The sequence below is a fragment of the Mus musculus genome, chromosome 12, assembly GCF_000001635.26.
Source record: "Mus musculus strain C57BL/6J chromosome 12, GRCm38.p6 C57BL/6J".
In the NCBI taxonomy this organism is placed as follows: domain Eukaryota; kingdom Metazoa; phylum Chordata; class Mammalia; order Rodentia; family Muridae; genus Mus; species Mus musculus.
In genome coordinates this window covers 72,670,182-72,678,337 of record NC_000078.6, presented here as the reverse complement: position 1 = coordinate 72,678,337, position 8,156 = coordinate 72,670,182, and positions in this window count along the sequence as shown.

The following is an 8,156-nucleotide window of genomic DNA, read 5'->3' as shown; positions in this document are numbered from 1 at the left end:
TGGCTCAGAAAATAAAATTGTCCATTAATAAACAGAGCCCTCAGGTTAGAGAGATGGTTCATCAGTTATGAGCACTGGTTGCTCTTCCTGAGGTCCTGAGTTCAATTCCCAGCACTCACATGGTGGTTCAGGGCCATCTATAAAGTATCTGATGCCCTTGTCTGGCATGAAGGTGTACATGCAGTAGAACATTCATACATAAGAGAAAACAAACAAAAAACCAAACCAAAATAGCACTCCCCAAACCCAAACAGAGCCCTCATGAAACTAAACATTTTCTGTATAGCAAGGAGTTAATTAAGCGAGGTGACATCGGGAGAAATGTGTGCCCAGCTGTGCACTGAAAGAAGATTAACATCTAGACTACACACAGGACTAAAAACTGAACAAGACAACAACCCAGTCAACAAGTGAGCTAGCAAAACAAACAGTTCACAAACGATGAATTATATATGATCAATAAATATGTGAAAAATACTATCGTCCTCAGTCATCAGAGAAATGCAAATAAAAACTAATTTGAGATTCCACCTACTCCAGCCAGAAAGCAAATAACAAATGCTGGCTGTCTTAGTCAGGGTTTCTATTCCTGCACAAACATCATGACCAAGAAGCAAGTTGGGGAGGAAAGGGTTTATTCAGCTTACACTTCCATACTGCTGTTCATCACCAAAGGAAGTCAGGACTGGAACTCAAGCAGGTCAGGAAGCAGGAGCTGATGCAGAGGCCATGGAGGGATGTTTCTTACTGGCTTGCTCGCTTTGCCTTGCTCAGCTTGCTTTCTTATAACACCCAAGGTTACCAGTCCAGGGATGGTACCACCCTCAATGAGCCCTTCCCCCCCCCCCCCCCCCCCGATCACTAATTGAGAAAATGCCTTATAGCTGGATCTCGTGGAAGCATTTCCTCAACTGAAACTTCTTTCTCTGTGATAACTCCAGCGTGTGTCAAGTTGACACTCAAAACCAGCCAGTACACTGGCACAGATATCAACGGAGCAGAGCCGTATACCCTGCAGGTGGGACAGAAACTAATCCAAGCTCCGTAAAAATCAGTGTGGAGAAACGAAGCCAACACAGGACCCAGCTGCACCTCTCCTGGGTAGATTCGTCAAGACAACCTGTCATAAGGACACTTGCACATGAGTGCTTATTGCAGATGATTCCCAACACCTGAGGATTAGAACTGACACAGGTGCCCAACAACTGAAGACTGGCTGAGTAGTGACATGGAGTGTATGTCCACAATGGATTCCATTTTCATCCATAAAGAAGAGTAAAGTCATTGTTCGTAGGAAAATGGATGCAACTGGAGGCAATCATATGTTGTTAAGCCAGACTTCAGAAAGACAGACATTCTGTTTTCCCTCATATGTGGTTCCTACAATTTCTTCCATCACATAAAATCACATATACATATATTAAATGAAAATAGATGTGAAAATGTCTAGGGAAATAAGGATAATAAGAGGGGGTAGCAGGGGAAAGAGGGAGGAAGAAAGAATGGGGGAGAAATATGCTCAACGTGTAGTATATAGCTATAAGGATTTTTAAAAAGATGACCCTAGTTATTGGATGAAGAACAGATATGAAGCCAGGCGTGGTGGTGCAAACCTTTAGTCACAGCACTTGGAGAGAGGAGTAGCCAGATCTCTGTGATTGAGACTAGCCTGGTCTACTTAGAGAGTTCCAGGTCAGCCAGAGCTACAGAGAGAGAGAGAGAGAGAGAGAGAGAGAGAGAGAGAGAGAGAGAGAGAGAGAGAGAGAGAGAGAGAGAGAGAGATATCCTTGCTCCATGAGTAACAAGGGAGTCAGAATGGAAAGTGGAACCTTGAGTCCAGTGAGATCAGAGCAGAGATTTAGTGGGGAAGTGACTTCAGATAAGATCAGGAAGTAGCCAGGTGGTGGTGGAAGGCAGAGGCAGGCGGATTTCTGAGTTCGAGGCCAGCCTGGTCCACAGAGTGAGTTTCAGGACAGCCAGGGCTATACAGAGAAATCCTGTCTTGAAAAAAACAACAACAAAATAAACAAACAAAAAAACACCAGGAAGTAATAAATAGAGGGTAGGAAGAAGGCTCAGGGGACAAAGTACTTGCCTTCAAATGTGAGGCTCAGACCTGCGTTTGGATCCCTAGTGCACAATTAAAGGTAAGTGGGCATGGTGACCTCCCTGTAATAGCTCTCTAGCTGTGGAGATGGTGTGGCAGGAGCGGGAGGCAATTTGGCTAAATAGAGTAGCTGAACTGGTGAGCTCCTGGTTCAGTGGAAAAGCCTGCCTCAGGAAATAAGTGGAGAGCAATAGAGGAAGACACCCAATACGGCAAGCCTTGACTTCCACACATATCTGCACACATATTTATACATGTGTGTGCATATGCATGTGCGTGTACATATGTATAAACATATGTACCATGATTCCAAAGGCTTTATACAAATTAATTCTTTCAATCAACACACAATCCTATGCAAAAGGTACTATTATTGTCTCTGTTTTTCAGGAGACACTGGGTAAGCTGAGGTGCAATTCAGGTGACTTGCCCAGATCACCCAGCCAATAGTTGACAGAGCTGAAGCCATCTTTGCTGGATGGTCCCCCCAGTCGTAGCTGGGAAAGAGGCTCCCAAAAGTAATATCTTATTTTAAAGATTTATTTTTATTTTATGAGTATGAGTATTTTGCGTGCACATATGTCTGGGCACCATGTGTATAACTGTTTCCTACAGAGGTCAGGAGAATGGCATAAGATTCCCTGGAACTGGTGTTACAGATGGTTGTGAGCCACTGTGTGGATGCTGGGAACTGAATCTGTGTTCTCTTGAAGAGCAACCACTGATCTTAGCCACTAAGCAACCTCTCCAGTCCCAAATGATATCATATTTTTGACAGTGGCACCTCTAGTCAGAACAGATCAAAGTGCAGGCGTGGATGACACAGGTTTGCCTGTTGTGAGGAGGAGAAAGTCTGCTCATAGGCTAGAACATTTGCATGCTTGGCCATTAAGTAGTGGTACTACTTGAGAGGGATTAGGAGGTGTGGCTTTGTTGGAGTGGGTGTGGCCTTGTTGGAGGAAATGTATCACTGGGATGGGCTTTGAGGTCTTCAAATGCTTAAGATGGACCCAGTATCTTTCTCTTCTTGCTACCTACAGGATCCTGATGTAAAATTCTTGGCTCCTCTCCTACATGCCACCACGCTGATAATGGACTAAACCTCAGAAAGTGTAAGCCAGCCCCAATTAAATACTTGCCTTTATGAGAGTTGCTGAGTCATGATGTCTCTTGGCAGCAATAGAACATTGACTTAAGATGCCTGGATTGGAGGAACTTCTGAGTTCCGTGACCACCTGGGGCAGCTCCACAGGAGTCTGTCTGTCCAGCTCCATTCTCTTTCTCTCTGCTCTAGTGAGCTGCCTGAGCAGCAAGCCAACAGCTGGGGGTGGGGCAGGGGCTCCCTCCCTGGCCTAGGGCCAGGCCTCCCTCTCTTTTTCACTGGGAAGGAAGGAAAATCTTAGCTCTTGCTGGTGGCTGTCTACTCACCCTAATTTCCCAGGACTCTGAGGACATCCATCAGGGACAGTTTGGAAGGGTGGAGGGGGATTTGTTGGGATCATTTTTGGAAATGACAAAACAGGTTCTGAGCTATAAATAAGTGTAAGGAGGTGTCTAGCCCCTTTTAGAACACTGTGTAATGCGGTTTCCCCAGGAACTTGATGCTCATGCCACTTTGTGGCCACAAGAATCTTTCCACTCTGCATCCCCGTAGGGTTGTGGCTTGTACAGATGAGGGCAGGAAAAGCTTAGGAGTAGTGCGCATGAGCTCTATTTTGGGCACTTGGAAATGAATATTAGAAACTAGTAGGGGTGTGAGTGTGGGCTTCAAGGTGAGGACAGCTCTGGCAGCCTAGCCGGGGACACACTAGAGTAGGTGGCAGAAAAAGAAGAGATCACTAGGGCGTGTAGCAGGTAGATGGGCAGGAGATAAGGGTTACATCAGTTTCAGGTGTTCCCACATTCAAAGGTGAAGAAAGAGAGCCAGCAATGGAGGCTGGACAGGAGCCAGAGAAAACACTTTGATCACAAGGGCAAGTGGGCTGACTCCTACCTGAGCAGTGAATGTGTAAAGGAGAGATCTCTGGTGACAGGTCAAGAGTGTTTCCTACGTTTGAGAAACACCTGACTGACTGAGCTCGCAGAGAAAATAAAGGGGACAAAGTGGGCAGACAGTGCATACAAATAAGGTTTGAATTTTGCTCTAAAGGGAACAGTGAAAACCGAAGTCGTAACCAGAAGGGGATTTGTAATAAAGAAGTATCGTTTCTTCCCTAAGATAGAATAGATGATATACACTTTAATGTGCAAACATTTCCTCTACAATAGAGAAAAGAGAAGCAAAGGGGAGTGAAATTGCAATCACAACTAAAACAAGTTATAATTATAAAGTCGCAGCCACGGCTTCCATAAAATGGAGTTAAAAGGCCATGTATCATGTAGTTGTCTTGGTTGTAAGTGATGAAAATTCTATCCAGTCCAACTGAACTTGAACAAAGGTGCAGAAATCCCCTCCCCTAAAGAAAATAATTTATTATGTAGATGCAAACACAGGTCTCACTTCAAAGGGAATAGTTTATTCTGGGACCAAATATGAGTGGTCATAATCCTGCAACATGGGCTTAGGTTGTCCCAACTAACATGTTCCTATGTGATTAGCAGTTTCATGAAAATTTTATAGCACCACAACAAAGTTATAAGTCAGGGCATTTTCGACTATGCTAGTGGGAACATTAGGTAGGTGAGTTACGATGAAGCAGGAAAAATCTCTGCTGTAGGTCTCAGATGCTGTCTTCGTTGGGGTTCTGTTGCTATGAAGAGACAGCATGACCAGGCAACTCTTATAAAGGAAAACATTTAATTGGTGCTGGCTTACAGATCAGAGGTCTAGTCCAATATCATGGCTGGAAGCATGGTGGCATGCAGACAGACATGGTGCTGGAGAAGGAGCTGAGAGTTCTACATCGGGATCCACAGGCAGCAGGAATAAAACATCAAAAACAACAAAAACAAACAGACAGACAGACAAACAAAAAACTAAGACACTAGACCTTGCTTGAAGCTTCTGAAACCTCAAAACTCCCCATGACACACTACTTCCAGTAAGATCACACCTATTCCAACAAGGCCACACTTCTATAGAGCCTCTACCTGTGGACCATGCCATGCATTCAACCATGTGAGTCTATAGGGGCCATACCTATTCAAACCACCACAGACGCTGTCTGTGATAGTCCTTGGGGTTGGTGGAAGCTAGTGGTCTGTAATATATTCCAGAAGGATTTAGCTGACAGTCACTGGGATGTTAGGTCAGACAATGAATGGCTATTACCAGGGCTAATGATACAGCCTGTGATGATTTGGCTATGTAGCTGTAACACTTCAACTCTCCAGTTAGGAAGTTCTATCCACCCAATCAGTCTTGCAGTAGCATCTTTGACTTAGGTATGATATATATATATATCTATGAGAAAATACACACACACACACACACACACACACACACACACACACACACACACGTTTGACCTGAGAATTTTAGGTTACAACAAGAATAGTCAGTTATAAGAGTAGAAGATAGGCCATAGAACGGAGAAAAATCTTAGAAGCCAGAGACTTCTCTGAAGCAAGTCTCTCCCTTCATTTGACTTTCATCAGTTCCTGCTTTTTACATTGTGCCCTTGCTCTCTTATATGTACCCCCTTCTTTCCTCTTTCTTCCCTCCCTTTTCTCCCCTCCCTCCCTCTCTTCCTTCCTTCTTTCCTACCTTCCCTCCTCATTGTCTCGGAGACAGGATCTTAACTTTGAACCTTGAACTTTTGATCCTCCTCCTCTAGTGTTGCCATTACAGCCACCACGCCAGCCTGGAATGTACCTCTTTACAGGACTGTTCAGCCCCAAACTGCTTCCAGTCTATCTTCCCAAAGAAAAGAGACACTTTTCCCCAACACAAGCAAGTTCAGATGAGTAGCTGGAAAGAGTTAGTTATCCTCAGTCTCTGAACTTCAACTAGGCTTGTGGGGAGGAAGGATTCTCTTAATGGCCAGTTCTAGATTCATAATCTCTTCTCTATATGTATCATTTTGCTTTAATTTATTAGTGTTGTTGGTAGCGGTGCTAATGTGTGTGTCTGTGTGTTAGTTCAAACCTAGTTTGAATTCCTTGGAAGGGATCCGCATGAAGGACAGAGAACAATTTTGTGCACCTGGTTCTTCGGGTCCACTTACTCGGGTTCTGAGGATCAAGCTGAGAATGCCAGGTTTCTGTAGTAAGTGCTTTAACTCATGAGCCACTCTGCCAGTCCTTTGTTTTGTTGCAATACAGGATCTCTATGTGCAATCCAAGCTGGCCTTAGGCTCCTGCAGAGTGCTAGAATTTCAGATGTGAGACACCATACCTTGTCACACGTCCTTCTTAAAATGTCTGAGTACAAATGACATGACATTGTCATCTACAAAGTTCATACTCAAGAAATACCCAATGGAGTTATAAAAACAAAAATGAAACAAAAAACTCAAAGCCCTCTTAAATGTTTTTAGTAAGTTTGTGATTTTGCGTTGGCCGGGTTTGTAGGGTATGCTCTGTGCCAAGGTTACAACTCCAGATTGTGCAAACAGGAGTCATTTCCAAGTGGCCTGCACTTTTTTCCCATGTCATTTCTTTTTTCCTCCTTATAAATTGTGTTTTGTCTTTCTAATTAGGTAGAATCTTCTCTCTGATGTGTGTGAGTGATTTTCCAACAGGCAGACACCTCTAAGTGTGTGTGTGTGTGTGTGGGGGGGGGTGGGCTCTTCAATTCCTGGCAGAGAATGTAAGGGTATTAACTGGGCTTAAGATCATGGTAGTCAAGCAAGGTGTTTGTGGATTTGTGGGTCCTCTATAGTGTGTTCAAAGAAGTGATCCACTTATAGCTGGCTTTTTTTGTGTGTTAAACACAGGAGGCTGCCATTTAACAATCATGTGAATGGTGTATATTGATTTTATAAGTTAAAGGATTTCACTGTGACCTTCCCATACGTACAGATAAGAAACTCGCATCCTGTTTGCCCAGGTGAACAACTTGGGGATGATTTACCTTGCATATGGTTTCAAAAAGTTCAGTCTAAGACTGAACACCGCAGCAGCTCTTTCTCACCCGGGTTTTATCTAATAAACACAGCATGTTTGTGGTGGGGCTGGGGGAAGTCCTTGGAGTACAGTCAGGAGAGGCGAGGACTCCGTAGGTCTGCACCGGGGCTCTAGTTTGTGCGCTGGATGCTTTTGGACTCTTTCCTCACCTCACTAGTTTACTTCCACTCTTAGGAGAGCTTTTTCTTTCTTAACAAGATGACTCTATAGTCATATGTCCCTGGTGCAGTGTTGTGTTGTGGGACACCAGCCTGGCATGAAATTCGGCCTCGGTTTCAGTCTCTGCTTCTCCGACATCTATGGCTAACTGTATAGGCATCACTTCTCATTCTCTTTCTTCCTGGCGGGTGCTGGCGCTCTCAGCTCTCCTGTGCTGCTGTTTTCTCCTCAGATATGGTTGTCCTCAAGTTTCCTTCTGGGTTTGTTTTTTTAAATTCTTTTATTAATGAGGACAGGATGTGTAAACACACACACACACACACACACACACACACACACACACACACACAAATGAGTAGCCCCATTTTCCTTGTTAAGGTAGGCACATTGATTGAAACTTTATTCAAAGCATTGATAGCACTCAGAGCGGGCTGACCTATTAAACACTCTTATTCTGCCAGCCTTTTGAATGGAGAAGTTCAAGGAGGTTTTGCTCGCGGGAAGTGGGAGCTGGGTTTGTTTGCTATGCCTTGTTTGCTTTGTCCATACTGAGCTCTAAGCATGGCAGATGCTCCTCACAAAACGCCAGGACTTTTCTCAAGGAATATTTGTTGTTGTTGGGCTTTTGGTCTTGGAGTTGTTTGTTTGTTTGTTTGTTTTTGGGTTTATTTTATTTGGGTGTTTTGAGACAGGGTTTCTCTGTGTAGCCCTGGCTGTCCAGAAAGTCAATTTGTAGCTGGCCTTGAACTCACAGGGATCTGCTTGCCTCTGCAGGTGATCATAATCAACCTTGAAAGCAACAGAGAACAAACAGTGTCAGAGT